This window comes from Sturnira hondurensis, unplaced genomic scaffold (genome assembly GCF_014824575.4).
Source record: "Sturnira hondurensis isolate 20B ecotype Veracruz unplaced genomic scaffold, ASM1482457v3 Scaffold0018728, whole genome shotgun sequence".
In the NCBI taxonomy this organism is placed as follows: domain Eukaryota; kingdom Metazoa; phylum Chordata; class Mammalia; order Chiroptera; family Phyllostomidae; genus Sturnira; species Sturnira hondurensis.
Genome location: NW_028091359.1, coordinates 17295048 through 17313715, shown reverse-complemented (window position 1 = coordinate 17313715; position 18668 = coordinate 17295048). Strand labels below are relative to the sequence as shown.

The 18668-nt window shown below is 37.7% G+C and overlaps 1 protein-coding gene across 3 annotated transcripts in view; it reads right to left on the bottom strand.

Moving 5' to 3' along the window:
* The window catches only part of TAOK1 (TAO kinase 1), a 146379-nt gene extending 129337 nt beyond the window's left edge, over positions 1 to 17042 (bottom strand). For all 3 annotated transcript variants that reach the window (XM_037069707.1, XM_037069706.1, XM_037069709.1), the window contains exon 1: positions 16384 to 17042. The gene's annotated coding sequence lies outside the window, so the exon portion shown is untranslated. The remainder of the gene's footprint in view (positions 1 to 16383) is intronic.
* Between the last annotated feature and the right edge of the window lie 1626 nt (positions 17043 to 18668).

Here is an 18668-nt window from a genome sequence, read left to right as displayed (position 1 = left end):
ATGTTATATGTCAACTACATTTCAATTTAAAAAAAGATTGATTGGGCCCTGGCCAGGTGGCTCAGTGGCTTTTGAGTGTTGTCCTATACACCAAAAGGTTGAGGGTTCAATCCCCAGTCTGTGCATATACCTAGGTTGAGGTTCCCAGTCAGGGCCCATATGGGAGGCAACAACTGATGTTTCTCTCTCACATCAATATTTCTCTCTCTCTTACAAAAATCAATAAACATATCCTTAGGTGAAGATTTATTTGCAAAAATAACCTAGAGTAAAGAAGTCACAACAGATGAAAAGGGATGGTTATTGGGGGAGGAGGGACATGGGGGAAATGTGGAATGTCAGAAACTTTCTACAGCTTAATTTGAGTAGTGAATATAACTGTTAAACTTCATTCGTGCAGTTTATTGTTTGTATATTTTACCACAATTGAAATAAAAAGACACAAATAGTTGCCAGATGATACTGCACCTTTGTAAATTTAAACAGGTAACGAGAGTGATGTGTGTTAGGAGATAAATCTTACAGCAATATATAAGAGGAACTAAAATGAGAGCGGAAAAGATAGCCTTTTTAAGTAATTTTAAATTAGGGTAATAATACTAGTTAATATTTATATAATACAATATGCCAGGTACTATTCTAAGAGATATATATAATAATGCATCTAATCCTCTTAACAATCCTATGTGACAGGTATTATTATTATCATCCTATTTTATAGATGATGAAACTGAGACCCAGAGATTATGTAATTTGCTCAAGTTCACACAGCAATGAGAGATCCAAGATGATAAACTTTGTTTTTCACCATTCTATACCATATATATGGCCATGAATATACAACAAAACAAACTAAAAAAAAAACAACAAAAAACTGAAAGTGGCAATCTTAACTTACCAACTAAAATAGGAACTAAATGGTGCCTATAGGGATGGAATGAAATCAGCAGCAGAGTGCATCCAGCAGCAACATCCCTTTTCCCCACCCTGTACCTTCAATGTCAGCACCATCCTCTCACCAATTTTAGTCAGCATTTCCCAACTGATTAGAACCTCACTCAGCAAGGACTGGATTTGCAACATCACCCTTACATCCCCTATTTCTAAAATAAGTTTTCACAAAATAAAAAGTAGCTTCTCACAAAAGTATTAAATATCCATGTATTTAAATATCCATGGAAAAGAGAAAAGATGAAACATTTCAAAGGCAGAAACCCCATGACTTCATAATCTACTGGATGGATACATGTGAGGAAAGAGATGAAAAGAACCTTAAGTTTCTAGACCTTAGAAAGATTAACAGAAATGAAACTTTATGTTCATACAAAGCTTATACACAAATGTTCACAGCAGCTTTACTCACTAATAGCCAAAAACTAGAAATGACTCGAAATAAATCAACAAATGAATGGATAAATAATGATAAATTCAAACACTAGAATATTACTAAGCAATACAAGAACTGAACTACTGATACATACAACAATATGGATAATTATCATAGATATTATATCACAAGAAAGAAATTAAACGCAAAATGAAACTCTAGAAAAGGCAACTCTAATTATTTTTTTAAAGATTTTATTTATTTATTTATCTTTAGAGGGGAAGGAGAGAGGGAGAGAAACATCAATGTATGGTTGCCTTTTTGTGCATCCCCTGCTGGTAGTTAGCCTGCAAGGAACCGGTTTGCAACCCAGGCATGTGCCCTGACTGGGAATCAAACCGCGATCGTCTGGTTCACAGGCCCGCGCTCAATCCACTGAGCTACGCCAGCCAGGGCGGCAACTCTAATTATTAGTAACAGAAATCACATCAGTGGCTGACTAGGAATGAAACTGGGGTGAGACTGATGGCAAAGAGACCTGAGGGACTTTCTGCAGACATAAAAATGTTCTACATCTCCATTATAGTGATGGTTACAGCCACTGCTCTGTTCACTAAAAATGTGTGATTTCACACATTTCACACTTTTCACATTTCACACTTTTCACTTCAAGTAAACTATACCTTGGTAAAGTTGACTTTAAAATGTTATTAACACTGAAACAGGTAGGTAAATACAGGTAACTTTTTGCAAGAGAAGAAAAAGATGAATTTATTCTATGTGTGTTGAACCTAATGTGCCTATGGATATCCACAAAATGCAAGACATCTCAGGCAGCCATAAAAATATGGGATGGGGAAAGGCAGTGGAAAGAGAAGACGAAAAAAACGGACCTGTTCAGAAACAAACAAAAAAGTATCAAGTGTCTGAGACATTCGGTTAGGAGAAGTCAGAAAGAACCAGTAATATAAAATTTTTAACAAGGAAGAGATTGTAAATAGTGTTAAACACTATAAGGAATAGAAGACATAAAAGACCACACATGAACTTATTCTCCTTGTGGATTCTAAACCTGTCTTTCATGAACACCATTTCCCCCCAGCATTTAATACAGTATTTTGCAAACAGGGAGAGAGTTTCTCTCTAAACTCAAAGTCCTGTTTCCTGAAAATCTACTAATAAACAAACTAGTATTTTAGGCACTTAAGATATTTAGGCACCAAGATATTAAAAAGAGCCTGGCTGGTGTAGCTCAGTGGACTAAATGCGGGCCTGCGAACCAGAGGATCAGGGTTCGATTCCCAGTCAGGGCACATGCCTGGGTTGTAGGCCAGTTCCCAGCAGGGGACACATGAGAAGCAACCATACATTGATACTTCTCTCCCTCTCCCTTCCCTTACCCTCTAAAGATAAATAAATAAATTCTTTAAAAAAGATATTAAAAAGAAAATAAGGTCAGGAAGCTTAAGAACGAAAGTAGATATATGCTCTCAGGATTTTTAACATACACTGAATTCTAAGTAAAGAAAATGCCGGTAACAATTACATATCCTAAATCAGCCATGTGTACCACACAGTTAATTTACTAATGATGAGCTTCTCCTGTCTCTCCTCCTCAAAGTTTTGATGAAGGGCTTATAAATGTTTACTGTTCTTCTGGAGATATGCATAGTAAGTGGGTTCTACCCACCCATACCTAATCCCATCATTCAGATATTTAATGCCAACTATCTTTGAAAGGATACAAAAGAAATGTGGTTGCTAATAGGGAGGGGTCAAGGGTAGGCAGAGGACAGACAGGGTGACTTTATTTTTTTTAAGATTGTATTTATTTATTTTTAGAGAAAGGGAAGGAGAAACAGAGGAAGAGAAACATCAGTGTGTGGTTGCCTTTCACACACCCCCAACTGGGGACTTGGCCTGCAACCCAGGCATGTGCCCTCACTAGGAATCAAACCAGCAGCCCTTTGGTTCACAGGCCAGTGCTCAATCCACTGAGCCACACCGGTCAGGGTGGATAACTTACTTTTCATGTTATAACTTTTTGTGCCTTTTGAATTTTATACCAGCTATAAGTTATCTTATTCTAAGTAATTTAATTTCTTTCTGTTATTTAAGGCTTTTCTGATTTTTAAGACAAAAGCTGCTGATTTTCCAAAGACCAAATCATGGCCCCAAGATACAAGAATAGAGATGATGGAAATACTTTGTTTAACTTTCTTCTCACATATAACTCACTGACCTTCCCTATTATAGAAAGCCTTAGCTCTGCCCAACCATTAAAGTACTGTCAGCCTCTCAAAGGTAAGTCCTTTCCTTCCCAGACAAGTAAGAAGACAGTTGTATAGATAGGTAAGATTTACTTGTTTCCTTTTATCTTTCCTGGGTTTTCTTACAAAAATCCCTACTCCTAACTCAGCCTCCTATTTGACTTTCTGTCGCTACCAGCCAGACTCTCTATTACTCTGATTACCAACACCACCATGACTAGTAATTCACAAACCTGAAATGAAATTCTAACAGAGAAGTAAATCACATACATTGGTATTGCATGTACAAAGAACTGGTGAAAGATTCTCAGACTCCAACACTATAATAAGTAGGTAGCCTTAGAGAACAGGTTCAGTAGAGTGATATAGGCAGAAATCAAACAGAAGGTGTTAAAGAACAAAATTAATGGTTAAGAAACAGCAGTTTTTAATGATCTGTGAATCATTAAAATGCAATGAAATAGTCTTAAACTTGTGAAATTTCAGGAAAAAATCTTAGAGAAAAATGTTATTTACAGGAAGAACGCCACTGCTAATTCATTTAAGTCTAACAATATTTGATTGATAAGTCAATCAAGAAGTTTTTTCCTCCCTCCACCCTACTGCCAAGTAGGTGCCACTCAACCAAGTATAGTACAACTAGCTCAGGCTTTACACACTCCTAGCTCCATCACTTACTGGCTGGCTATGTGATCTTAAGTCATTTAACCCAAGAACATCAGTTTGCAAAAAATTAAAATAAAAATGTCTTAAAGGGCCCTGGCTGGTGTAGCTCAGTGGATTGAGCACAGGCCTGCGAACCACACAATCGCGGTTCGATTCCCAGTCAGGGCACATGCCTGGGTTGCAGGCCAGTTCCCAGCAGGGGACTCACGAGAGGCAACCATACATTGATATTTCTCTCCTTCTCTCCTTCCCTTCCCCTCTAAAGATAAATAAAATATTTTAAAAAAATGTCTTAAAGGACCTGGTACATGGTAAACACTAAGTAAGTGGTGGCTCTTACTACTAAGCTTCTTACATAAGGTTTCAACATAATTTAAATTTTAAAAGACTAAGCTATAACTCAACACATGACAAACATTTACCATGGTTGATAGATTTCAATTCTCTCCAGGACACACAGAAGAACTGCACTTCCTTACCCTCTGTAAAATCTCTAAGGTCATACACCTTACATAAGCCAAAAAGATATGACCATCTTCTAGGTAGACACTAGAGAGCCAGTGAGTTATTAGCAACAGTCTTCTTCCCTTTGCCATGAAGATCCATGGTATCCATGTGTTGAGATGGAGCCTCTATCAGTGAGACCTTGCAGAAGGTCTGAGAACAAGCAGAATCCACCCACCACTCACACTATACACATGTGAAGAAAAAAACACTTGTCCTATTAAGAATCATTGAAATTTTTGAGTTGTTACACTAATACGACTTAGTCACTCTTCACATACAACCAAAGTAAAAATCATTACTTTTCCTTGTTCCCTTGCAAAATAAAGCCATTCACAACATATCCTTTCTCCTACCTCTAGTAAGGCCCTAATTCCATCAATTTTTCTGCCTTAATCTCTCAAATTCATCACATCAGTGCTACTACTTTAGACTTCTGCAATAATTTCTTAACCAATCTCCCTACATGTAACTTCTGCCCATCTATTCTCCACAGTACATCCAGAAGAATCTTTTAAAAACACAAATCTGATCATGTCACACTCCTGCTTTTATACAAACTCATGTCAATTAGCAACACAATAAAAAATGGCCCTTCAAGAAATAACTGTAAGATAAGCCAGATGTTCCATATCTTATTATGTATGGCATTTACATAAGTATATAAATCTGCAAAAATTAAACATTTATTATTTACAAGTAGGTACTCTGCTTCCTTAATTATGCCTCAAATAAAAAGGAAAAAGATATGGCCCCAAAGTACCTTTTCAGCTCCACTTTACCAAATATCCAACCCAAATCACATAAATAAGCTTAAAGCCACAAACTATTAGTTTTCACCTACTTAGATAGATATTGGTCTTTCATACTCTCAGGTATATACTATATGATACCCTTACCGATCCTACTTTTCTCCCAGTCCCATATAAAACCTCACTCCCTCAGGGATCGTTTATCCCTTAACTCTACTTCATTTGTGCTGTACATTCCACTTACTGTAACCTTAGCATTCACTACACCAGTGGGTCTCAATGAGAGATAGTTTTGTCCCCAGGAGACTTTTAGCAATGTCTGCAGATATTTTTGATCATCACAACTGCGGGCAGTACTACTAGTATCTAATGCTGAAAAATATCCATAATACACAACACAGATCTCCATAACAATGAATTATCCTACCTAAAATGTCAACAGTGCCTAGGTTGAGAAAAACTTGCACTGCACTATTGTATATATTTGTTTGCAAGTATGTATCCTACTAAACTGGAAAATGGAAGGGATCGGGTCTTACTCATTTCTGTATACTGGCACATTACCCTAGCAAAGAACACTCAAAAATGTGTAATAAATATGTCATTACTGAACCTATTTTGATAAGCACAGTGCTTAATATAGCACTCAAAATATAATGTAATAAATATATGTGTTATTACTAAATCTTATTTTGATACTAAAGCTACATAGCTTTCTGGCTAAATTGGAAGTCTATAAATTCAAATTCCATCAGTAACTATTTTGATTTGGTGTTTTCATAGTGCATACCAACAAATCATAAGTTTTTCTTGATACAAATTAAATTTCCAATTTTACTGAGAAATAACTGACATACACCACCATATACATTTAAGATATTACAGCATGATGGTTACATGTATTGTGAGATGACTATCACAATAGATTTAGTTAACATCCATTATCTCAATAAAACAGACACAATAAAAAGGAAAGAATATTTCTCCTTGTGATAGAACTGTTAGGATATACTCTCCTAACAATTTTCCTACACATTGTACAGCAGTGTTAACTATAGCCATCACATTATACATTATGTCCCTAGTATTTATCATCTTATCTTGTAACTGGAAGTCTGTACCTTTTAATCACCTTCCTTCAAGTCCCCCACCCCTTAACCTTCTCCTCAGTTAATCACAATTATGGATCCTTTTTCTGTGAATTTGGTAGGATTTTGTTTTTATATTAGATTTCACATATAAGTGAAATCATATAGTATTTGTCTTTTTTGTCTGACTTTAGTATAATGCCTTCAAGTTCCATCCACATTGTCACAAATGGCAGGATTTCTTTGTTTATGGCTAAATAATATAACATCATATATATATAAATACACACCACAACTTCTTTAGCCACTCATTCATCAGTGAACACTTAAGTTGTATCCTTGTCTTGGCTACTATGAACATGGAGGGAGGAGGGGAGTGCAGATACCTTTTCAAGTCAGTGTTTTTAATTTCTTTGTATGTATTTCAAGAGAAAGAATTGTTACATCACATGGTAGTTCTATTTTTTATTTTTTGAGGAACCTCCATACCGTTTTCCATACTGACTATACCAATTTCCAATCCCACCAACAATGCACAGGGTTTCCTTTTTCTGCATATCCACAACAGCCATTTATTTTCTCTTGTCTTTTTGATGGTTACCAGTCTAAGAGGCATGAGGTGATACTTCATTGTGATTTCTTTTCTTTTTTATTTTTAAAGATTTTATTCATTTATTTTTAGAGAGAGAGGAAGGGAGGGAGAAAGAGAGGGAGACAAACATTAATGTGTGGTTGCTTCTCACATGCCCCTTACTGGGGACCTAGCCTACAACCCAAGCATGTACCCTGACAGGGAATCAAACCCATGACCCTTTGGCTCACAGGCCAGCACTCAATCCACTGAGCCACGCCAGCCAAGGTTTCATTGCAATTTTCATTTTCATTTCCCTAATAACTAGTGCTGTTGAGCAACTTTTCATATACCTGTTAGCCATTCAGGTATCTTCTTTGGAAAAATGTCTATTCAAGTCCTTTGCCCATTTTTAACTGGATTATTTGGGGGTTTTGCCAAATCATAAATTATAACCTATGTAAATAACTTTAAAAAGTGTTAAATTGAAATTAATTTCTATATTAAACATGAATAAACCAAACAGCTCAAAGACCCTGCTTCAAAAGGTTTTTAAAAGAACACTTTCAAAAATAATGTTTTAATCTCACATTACAATGTCACCAGAGTACAATAAAGTAAAATAATGGATATTAAAACCTGGGATACCATTTCATCTAAGTTTAATTCCAATATAATTTATGTTAAACAGAATGGTGGTATAACTTATTAATGGTCATAAACAATTAGTTTTTGCATTATTTAACAAACATTTCATATCTCAACAGAGTCATTTTGTTGTTTATGACTTGATTTACCATCTCTAAGAGAGTCATAAAACACATTTAGATGCTGGCACATTATATCTATTTCACCATTCTTAACCTAATATATTCCAAGCCATCGCCTGGAAGGTTGACTGAAATTCTGTAATTACAAGCCTCTTAAATTAACCAGATGCCCTGTTAAGTTGAGTCATTTAGAGTAGATAAGACTATAAAATATCCGGAGGCTAATTCTCCAACTAAAGGTAAGTTTTACATACAATTTCCAAAGTCCATTCTTGTTGATTAAAATTTTTTTTCAAAAATCACATTTGGCCCTCCTTATAGGCCCCAAATCCAACTCAATTCTAATACTAAAGCTACTAAATAAAAAATTAACAACATCCACCACTCATAATTTATTGTATTATTAAATAATGACTGGCATTTACTTCATATGTATTCGACTAGAAAAAGAAAAATTTCATTTGGTAGCAATTCATTATTTATCTTTTACCACAGTAGTAAACTCTCTAGTGAAACTTACTCTTCTAGCTTACCAAATCACCTAATACATATTAAACAAACAAAATTTATGTACCAATATTTTAAATATTCTCTGAAACCATGCTATTCTAGAATGTAGTTCTCACCAACCAATTAACTAAAGATTAGAATGTTTACGTATGTATAATCATTTCAATCAAAATGTCACATAAACAAAGAAATATCCATATTCTACACTTTCTATTGCTAGCAATCAAATTCCTCTACTATAGAACATTTCTTTCCCAAATAGAAAATTTTCACATCTTTTTTCTTCTTAAAATCCTTTTGCTCTTGATTAAAGTTTTATGGCATTACTTATAGAATTGAACATTCAAACAAAATGCACGAGCCCTGGCTGGCGTAGCTCAGTGGATTGAGCGCGGGCCTGCGAACCAGACGATCGCGGTTCGATTCCCAGTCAGGGCACATGCCTGGGTTGCAAACCGGTTCCTTGAAGGCTAACTACCAGCAGGGGAAGCACAAAAGGCAACCATACATTGATGTTTCTCTCCCTCTCTCCTTCCCCTCTAAAAATAAATAAATAAATTAATTAATTAATTTAAAAAAAAAAACAAAATGCACGAAAATATTTTGTCTGTACCTAAAATGATAAAAGGATCTTTTCATTACTCTATTTTCAAATTATTTGTGTTTTTCTAGATAACAGAAAAATTATCCTATCTCAAAGTAAAGAATCTGAAAGTGGGGCACATTATATTGTCCCTCTGGGACTCAGAAGCTTTTGAAACAAATTAACTAAAATACAGTATTTCTATAATGTGATGGTCCTGATAAAAATCACAATCATAATCATGTACACAGCATGTAGTTAAAAACTACATATTAAATACTATAACACAGAATCCTTGAAACAAAACCTACTGAAATATTATACTCCTGTAATATAACTGTCCCTATAAAACATCAGTCATCAGCTACCATTTACACATTACTTAAATACCATGTATTAAATACTACATATAACACATGCCATACAGAGTTCTGTGCCACAGTGAAGAGTAAAGTTTCCTTATCAAGTACAATATAGGTTAATTAGTGATTTTAGTCTTTACAATCAAGGATATGTATGCTTTTAGCAGACAGACAAAGCCTTTCCAATTTTGAGTGACACTAAATTCCCAAGAGTAAAAAAAGGAAAACCTTGACCTTGTTTAGAGACGCTGTTCATCGACTTTTTCTGAAATCTCTTTCTCAGTCTCAGTGAGATTAGAAATCAATCCAAAATACAAACTAGAGACTCCTAACTACTACCGTGAGTAGATTAAAAACATCAACTAAAACATAAGGATATGGGGTTAGATGGAATGCATTGAAGCAAACTGAAATTTTAAAAGTACAGCTGACCCTTCAACAACACAGATTTGAATTGTGAGGGTCCATTTACACATGAATTTTTTTCAATAAATACCTTTTCTGTTTTCAGTCTGTGGTTGGGAGTGTCCATAGATGCAAAGGGCAAACTGTACTACTGATGTACATCATTTTATATGGGGCACTTGAGCATCTGTGGATTTTGGTACCCTGAGGGGATCCTGGAACCAATCCCCTGCAGATACCAAGGGACAACTTAAGTTTTGGGGGAGTCAAAAGTCATATGAGAATTTCCCACTATGCAAGAGCTCAGCATCCCTAACTTTCATATCATTCAAAGATCAGCTATATAATTAATATATTTATTTAGTTTGTTTAAAAAGGCACATAAATCTTATTAAAACATATACTACAATTAATGTTTTTAAATTAAACCTACAGAATAAAAATAAAAAATATTGCCCTGACCAATGTGGCTCAGTTGGCTGTCATCCTGCAAAGTGAAAGGTCAACATTCAATCCCTGTCAGGGCACGTGCCTGGGTTGTGGGCCTAGTCCCCAGTCAGGGCAGCATGTGCAAGAGGCAAAAGATCAACGTTTCTCTTCCAACATTGATGTTTCTCTCCCTCTCTTCCCCCCACTCTAAGAATAATTTTTAAAATCTGTAAAAATAAAATTAAAAAGTTCCTTAATATGTTCCAAATAGTTTTCTTTTTTAAATAAACTCGGCAATTCTGGAGAAACTGCACTCGTATACATAAAATGTGATACTACATATATGATAACACATGTTCCCCGATATAAAATCTCAGAAGTTACCATGATACTCAAAACTGCTGGTAGCCTGCCCAGGATCTTTTAGACAAAGTCCTCAGTACCCTACAAGCACGGAAAAAAAAAAATGCATATAACATCACTATGAAACAGACTAGCAACTAGAATCAGGAGAGCCTGAAAGCAGAGTTGTTAAAGAAAAAACAAACAAGCATATTCATATTTCAAAGACATAGATTAGAAGCAAAAAGGATGAAGCGAAAAAGAAATTTCAAAATATTTAAATGGGTACCCAGAACACAAAATATAGGGAAAAAAGTTTTCTCTACAATGGTTACCCCTACTTCCACACCACACTGATACTTTCCATTTTTAAAATTACTGTGACCCAATAAATTGAATTCACAAGCCACTAATGGGTCACAACCTAAAATCTGAAAAGCACTGGTTTAAAGGAACTGACAACCATACCATAGTAAGGTCCTCGCTTTCCTATGAATATCTAGTTTGAGAAAAACAATCAGGAAGTGGAAAGAATGAGAAGGCAAAATTCCTCCAGGGCAGGAATCCTGTATTACTGGTATATAATCAACATTTAATGTGTGTTGAATTAATACAATGTGGAATATAAAGCACTTTCAAAGTGAAGACACACCTACAAAAGATACCTTAAGAAAATAAACAAATGCTTAGGAAAGCATGAATACTTTGCATGCCTTCAAAACTGGGATTAAATGGCCCATGAATAAACAAATGAAGGACCAAAGGAAAAGGAAATACGTTCTTTAGGACAGGCTTTATACCCAGCACAGCAAAAAGAAAATCTCTCGTAGAACTACATAGTAGTCCATTACAGGTTCAAAAAGTTTGTAAGCGCCCTGATCAGTGCAGCTAAGTTGCCTGGAGCAGCTACCGGTAGACCAAAAGGTGGTGGGTTTGATTCCAGGTCCAGGTATATGCCTGGGTTGCAAGTTCTGTCCCCTTGGTCAGGGTGCTCGGTCCGGGTGTGACCAGGAGGCACCCTATCCATGTGTCTCTCTCACATGGAGGCTTCTCTCCCTCCCCTTCCCTTCTCTCCACAATCAGTAGGCATATCCTCAAGTGAATATTTTTTTTAAAAAAGAGGTAAAAGAAGAATCTATAAGCTACATTTGGTGAGAAAGTCTAACCATTTCTTTCAAACACATATGGTGAACTCCAAATGCATAAATCCAACTTCAAATAAAAATTATGGAATGGAATTCATTCTTAAATATTAAACCCCCTGTGATAGCCAAAAACTTAATGAGTGCTTACTATGTGTCAAGCAATATGTTAAGTACTTAACAAGGGTTATACCATTTAAACCTAACAACCTTGTAAAGTGGATACTACCTTCATTTTATAGATGGAGAAAATAAGGCTTAAAAGTTACATAAACAAGTTACACAGCTAATAAGTGGTGGAGTTAAGATATATTAAGTGCCGGATTTATTATTATTGGTGGCTGCAAATCAGTATTTTGTTCCATTCCATTATTTGTTAGTGCTTTCTCAGAAACTAAACTTTGTATATCTTTCTGAATGAAGTGATTCATCTACTTCTAAATCTGTAAAACACTATCATATTGAATAATTTTAACAAAAGGAAAAATTAGCCTGGGCTGGTGTGGCTCAGTGGATTCAGTGCCAGCCTGCAAACTGAAAGGTTGCTGGTTCAACTTTCAGGGCACATACCTGGTTGTGGCCAGGTCCCCAGCTGGGTGTGGGCAAGAGGCAACCTATTGATGTTTCTCTTTCCCTCCCTTCTTCTCTCTCTAAAAATAAATAAATAAAACCCCTTTAAACAAAGTAAAAGCCTCTTCCCAGCTTTAAAGATAAGTTAGATCCCCGGCTTGTTTAGCTCAGTGGATTGAGCGGGGCCTGCGAACCAAATAACCAAGGTTCAATTCCCAGTCAGGGCACATGCCTGGGTTGCAGGCCAGGTTCCCAGCAGGAGGCGCATGAGAGGCAACCACACATTGATGTTCCTCTCCCTCTCTCCTTCCTCTCTAAAGATAAATAAATAAATAAATAAATCTAAAAAATAAAAATAAAAAAAGATAAGCTAGAGGCCAATTAATTGTAGTTATTTGTAAGTGACAGTATCACAGACGCTGGCTATATGCAAAGTAATACTTTTATTTATCTTATTGACATGTCAGGTACTTATATTTTGAAAAAACCTTTCCACCTTTTATGGGCCACTTATTTTGTCAATAGTAAGAAGATTCAGCCTTCGACTATATGGCAGAACAAAAGTCTCCTTCTAGCACAAATGGATGAGACTGCTGTAATTGTTAACCAAATAATGACAGACACATCCCAATTCAAAATAACTGTACTTCTTAAATCATGTTGTTTTTTTAGTAGAAATGAGACATCCTTAATGAAATGAAGTATTAATTTTTCTCACTAAAATCTAAAATACTTTAATCCAACAATGGAATACAATGGAATGAAATAATACAGATTTGTATCTTTTTCGCTTACATTTTAGAATTTGAAACTAAAAAGTAACACAGCCAAAACAAGTACAGAAATGTAAAGGCAGATGAACACATGCTGACATTCTGTTTAATGAAACAATCCCAATTTTAAGCAATAACATTTTTTAGAAGAGATTCATTCATATATCATCCTGAACTGAACACCAGCCCTTAACTAATATATACCAAAAAAGCTCTTAATTTCAAAAAGGTTAAATTAGTATGAGTGTAATTATTATAAGTAATAGAGACTACTGAAAACCAAAAGGACACACAATGGAAAAATTAACTGACTTTAATACACATATCAGCCAAGGGAGAAAAACAAATTTATATACAGGTAACTGAATAACAGATTGATCTCAACTCTAATTTCAATGCCAGGAGTTGGCCCCTACATGACTTTTGGATTTACTAAGTATTCATACCTATTAAGTACCAGCAAATTCTTAAAACAAACTATACTCTTTATGGTTAATGAAGAGCATACAGTCTTTCTGGTACTCTGTAACTTATCAGTTTCTTTTTTATTAGAGGGATGGGATCATAACATGGGACCAAATATCATATATGTGCCTTGACTTACAGAAAGCATATTTTATATTTAACACACATTGAATTAATTGCCATATCCACAGTTCCCCCCAAAATCTATATTATAGAAAATACAATAATTATTTTCTATTTAGTTCACTCATACTTTTGGTCCCGTAACACTGTTATATTTCTTAAAAACCTCTCAAAAGTTTAAATCTGTTTTAAGAAACAATCTGTTTGGAAGGAAGTTTAGTCACTGTCAAGATAATCAAAGACTATTCAAAGCCTTTAAATCAACTTGATGTTAAACCATTCCTCCATTTATGAAACATGAGAATTATAACCAAATTAACAAATCAGAATCAGAATGCCAAAAATTAAGTCATTAAAAGGGAATCCAGAGAAAGGGCCAGTTGTGAAAGAACAGGAAGTGATGTATACTGCCATTTTGTAGATGAACTACTTAGTAACAGAAGAAGTACCATTCTAATCTGAAATCAACCAGCCCAGACTAAGAGCTCTCAGTATTCTCTTTCTGACTGTGGCATCAGAGGTCGGCTGAAATAACCCTCTGGCAATTTTTCCTTAATAATGAATTTATCTAATTGATCATGAACATACATTTACCACTTTTAGCAGAATTCCTCCTAGCTACAGAAAACAGGGTTCCTTTTTAGTTGCCCCAAAGAGTACCTCTTTTAGTTCTAACATGATGAATGTAGCAAGTAGTTTACCTATATCCTGTGTACTTTAAGGTTTGTAGCCTTTATTGATAGATCCTCTCTGCCTGCATCTTTCCAAGATAAAAAGTTATTCTTTACTAGTCAGTATGCTTGGATTAGCATGGGTTTATACATGCTAACACACATGAATTATCAACAACAAACCATAACACAGAAAATTAGACGTTATGGGACAATTTGCCCTGGGGGGAAGCTACACCACAACATGCAGCTTTGTGAAATAAAGATTTAAATGAGAAATGCTGTTAAAAGTGAAAATAAATCCAGGTAAAAATCAAAATAAAGAAAGCAAGAATTCCATTTTCTGAGGAAAAATAATAAACTAATTTAACATACCATTAATGTGTCTCCCTATATCAAAATCATGAAATAACATGACTGAAACTAAATTAGTGCCTCACACTCCTACTACCAACATCTTTTAATCCCTGTCTGAAAACAGGTTTTAAAATGCAAAAGGAAAAAAAAAAAACAGAAAAGCTCTCATAGACAACTTTAAATATAGATGGCATTTGAAAGCATTTAAAAATAAGTCACTCACTAAGTGAGGCTTAAACACCAAATACAACTTGTTAGTAAAATATCAAGACAACTCATATCTGTACATACATATTTTAATTACTTTCATTGCTTTGTGAAAAAAGTACTGAATTCTATGAATATTCATATATGGAACATTTTGCAATCACTTCAGTAAGTTTAAATACTGAAGAAAAATGTAACAACAGTAGACTTCAAGACTACTTTAGTAACAAAATACACTGGGCAATAAACTTCCAAAATGTCAAATTTTTTATTTTACTTATTTCTACTCTACTAAAGGACAAAACCAACAAGTACTTCTGTAAACCAGACAAGAGGACCTGTCTTAAACAAATGTGACATGAAGCAAAAGAAATGGAAAACGACTTTTTGACTACAGAATAGATTCTAACACAGCATAATTAAGCAAATTACAGTGTTTACTAGTTTTTCATTTCCTTAAGAAACAAAGCACTTGCTAAAGAAAGACTTGTAAACTAATCATTTTCAAAATTTTCCAATTTCGACGTTATACAAAATAGCATTAACCCTAAAAATTCACAGCCCAGGGAGAAGGAATGTCCATCAGACGGCCTGTCTATATGCAATGCTCTTTAACAATTCTTCAAGAACTACGAAAGTCATAGGAAGAAAAAAAAGTAAATTAGGGGATGGGGGTACAAAGTTATCTTATTTGAATCCTGACGAAAACCCAATATGCCCACAAAAAAAATGTCAACCCCGTGTTTGAAAGAGACATTAAAACTGAACATGGCAGGGGTCCCTCTCGAGAGGGACAGATATACTTCCCAGGGGTGGATCTCAGGGGGAAAGTATATAAACCCGTACTGTTATCAATTTAAAACCAAAGGAAAAGTAACCTTTCCAAGGGAAGCGCCATTACTTTCCTCTCCTGCTCCCCCTCCCTTCAGTGTATACACGGGCCTGTGTATGAAGAAACTGCCTTGGACTTCTGCAGCATTGCAGCAGACTAAAGGATAGGGTAGGGGGAAGGGTAGGGGGAGAAAACGCTCCCATCACACCTACAGAAGAGGTGTATAAATTTCCTGCGGGGTGGGTGGGGGTGAATGGAATCCATCCAACAAGCTACCCAGAACAGTCTCCCCTCCCGAGAACACACAGACACTACAAAGGAGAAGGAGGAGCAGAGGGACCAGAAGGGAAAGGGACCTCGCGCCTTTTAAATCGGGGTGCACATTAACCCGGTCTCCGTCTGAGGGCCACACCTTCCTCGAGGCATCCCCTTCCACCACCCCTTCCGGTGACCCTCAGGAAAGAGCAAAGTAATTGCTCCTGCCCCTCAAAACCGGAGGGCGTCCACCTCACCAGCTTCTTCACCCCACCCACAGAATCAAAGACCCTCCTTGTCTCCCTCCCCCACCCCACCCCCACATCCCTCTGCCGCGCAGAGGCCAGAGTGGGCCGAATTTCCCCGCCCCCTCCAAGTCTCCCTTACCCAAAGCCAGAGGTGCCCTTACCCTTTCGCCGACAGGTCTGGGCGGAATACACAGGCGCAGCCCCCTACAGCTCTGGGGTAGCTGCAACGCTGGAAGGCGAGTAGTGAGGAGGAGGGGGCCTGGCGACACACCGCCGCCCCCCCCCCGGGCGCCCCTGCGAGCTGCCCAGCCCAAGCTCTGCGACAAGGGGCGGGGGGGGGGGGGCGAGGGGACAACAGGGGTCGAGAAGGCGCCCTAAGCGCTTGGGCTTAGTTAAGATGGCGCGGGAAGTGCCAGGAGCCGCCGCCGCTTCGGGGGAACCGGCCTGGGCCTCGGCCGCCTCCTGTCCTCACACAGCCGAGGCCCCGTCGGTCCCCCGCCGCGGCCCCTCGGCGGGCGGGCCCCCGCACAGTCCTCCGCTACCACCACCACCACCCCTGGGAAGGGGGCGCTCACAAAGGGAAGAGAGGCCGCAGGCCAGCCGGCCGGCGGCGGGGCGGGGTCCCCAGGGGCCAGGAGGCCTCAGAGGTTCGCGGGTGCCTAGCGCTCTCGGCCCGCGAAGGGCGCAGGCAAGCGGGACCCCTTTTCTCCGTGCAAGCAGGCGGCGGAACCAACACTCTCTTGGCCACCCTCCCTCTCTCTTTCCGAGCCCTGAAGCGACACAGCCCAGCCGCTGCCCAAGTACCCCCCCCTTCCCCGACACCACTCCCCTCCTCCCGACAGCCTTCCCAGTCTCCGATCTCGCGAGAGTTCCCGCCTGACAGGCCCGACCCTGCACGAGACACGATTGCGTACGCGTGCACGGCTTCACGGGAGCGCGCAAATACTTGCATTGGGCGGAGTCTCCAGAGTGACACTGAACCTCGGACTCTGTCCAGCCCAGTTTCACTGAGCTGGCAGATCTTTTGTGCCACGCCGACGTCGGATGCATTCATTTCATCCTAAAATTTGAGAAAGAAAAGCTTTATCTGCTCTCCCCCTTTCCTGTTCCATTCCCAAACCTTCCGTCCCCCACTAACCTTGCGATTCAGAAGTTTGCCCTGACATGTAGAGTATCCCATTCTTACACACCTTAGCTCAACCCCTCTGTGGAATTTAGAGGTAAACTGGTCAGCGTAATCATTATGTAATTGAATTTTTAAGAGTCTATAGTTTATAATAATTTTTGGAACGGTAATAAGAGCTGGAAATACAGATCTAAGTCGCCCTGCATGTTGGTGATGGTAGGAAAGAGACAAATTCTTGAAAAGTTTTGGTGAAATTTTTTTAGTAGGTTGAGTGATGAGAAGTTTTTTTACACAAATGCAGTAAACAGAGTCCTAAAGGTCTTAATTCAGGGAAGCCGTAGCGCTTCTCATTTTTTTGTGATAAAAACTTTGTTTTTTAGGGAAAAACCGTCAGTGGACTAAAAAGAAAGCAATTTTATTCAAGAACTGAAAGATGTACCTAAAATGCAGAAGAAGAACTAAAAGAACTAAAATGCAGTCTCAAAAAAAAAAGTCTTGGGCCCTGGTTGGTGTGGCTCAGTGGAATGAGTACTGGCCTACAAGCCCAAAGGTCGAAGGTTCAGTTCCCAGTTAGGACTCATGCCTGGGTTGCAAGCCAATGTTTCTTTTCCTCCATCCCTCACTCTCTAAAAATAAATAAGTAACATCTTTTTGGAAGTAAAAATGTACTCCAAAATAGTTATAGGAAAATACAGTAAACTGGCTGTGGTCAGAAAAACAAGCTATCTGCTTCAGTGGGATATGCACGTAATTTGTTTTAAATATTCTCTCTTAGTAAGGGTTCTTGTTCTGAGTCAGTCAGTCATTCCTCTTTTCACTTACATTATCAAACATTCTCAAATTGTAACTGCCCCTCAGCATAAAAAACGTGCCCTAGTTCTTCTTTAGAGGGGTAAAGGAAGACTACATTCACATCTCCTCCCCTTCACAGCCAAGCTTCTTAGAAAAGTTATCTTTCCACCTGCACCAGAACTGATCTTGCAAAGTTCAAGAAAAACCTCCTAGTTGCTATGTGTAATGGAGTCATTTTAATCCTTTCCTTCTTGACATCTGCAATATTTGACGTAGCTAATACTCCTTTTATCTTGAAATTGTGTTCCTCCTTGGCTTTTTCAACACCAGTTTTCCTTCAACATTCCTGTCCTCAGGGCCTCTCTTCCACCACCCACCCCTTAAATGATTCCCCTCTAATCCTTATCCTTCTTCTGAAAGTGTTACAGCAAGAATGTTCTCTTCTAGTTAATTCATACATTAGGGAATGGAGAGAGATTCAGGTCTTCCCATAGTATTCATTCTTAATTTTTTATGGAAAATTTCAAG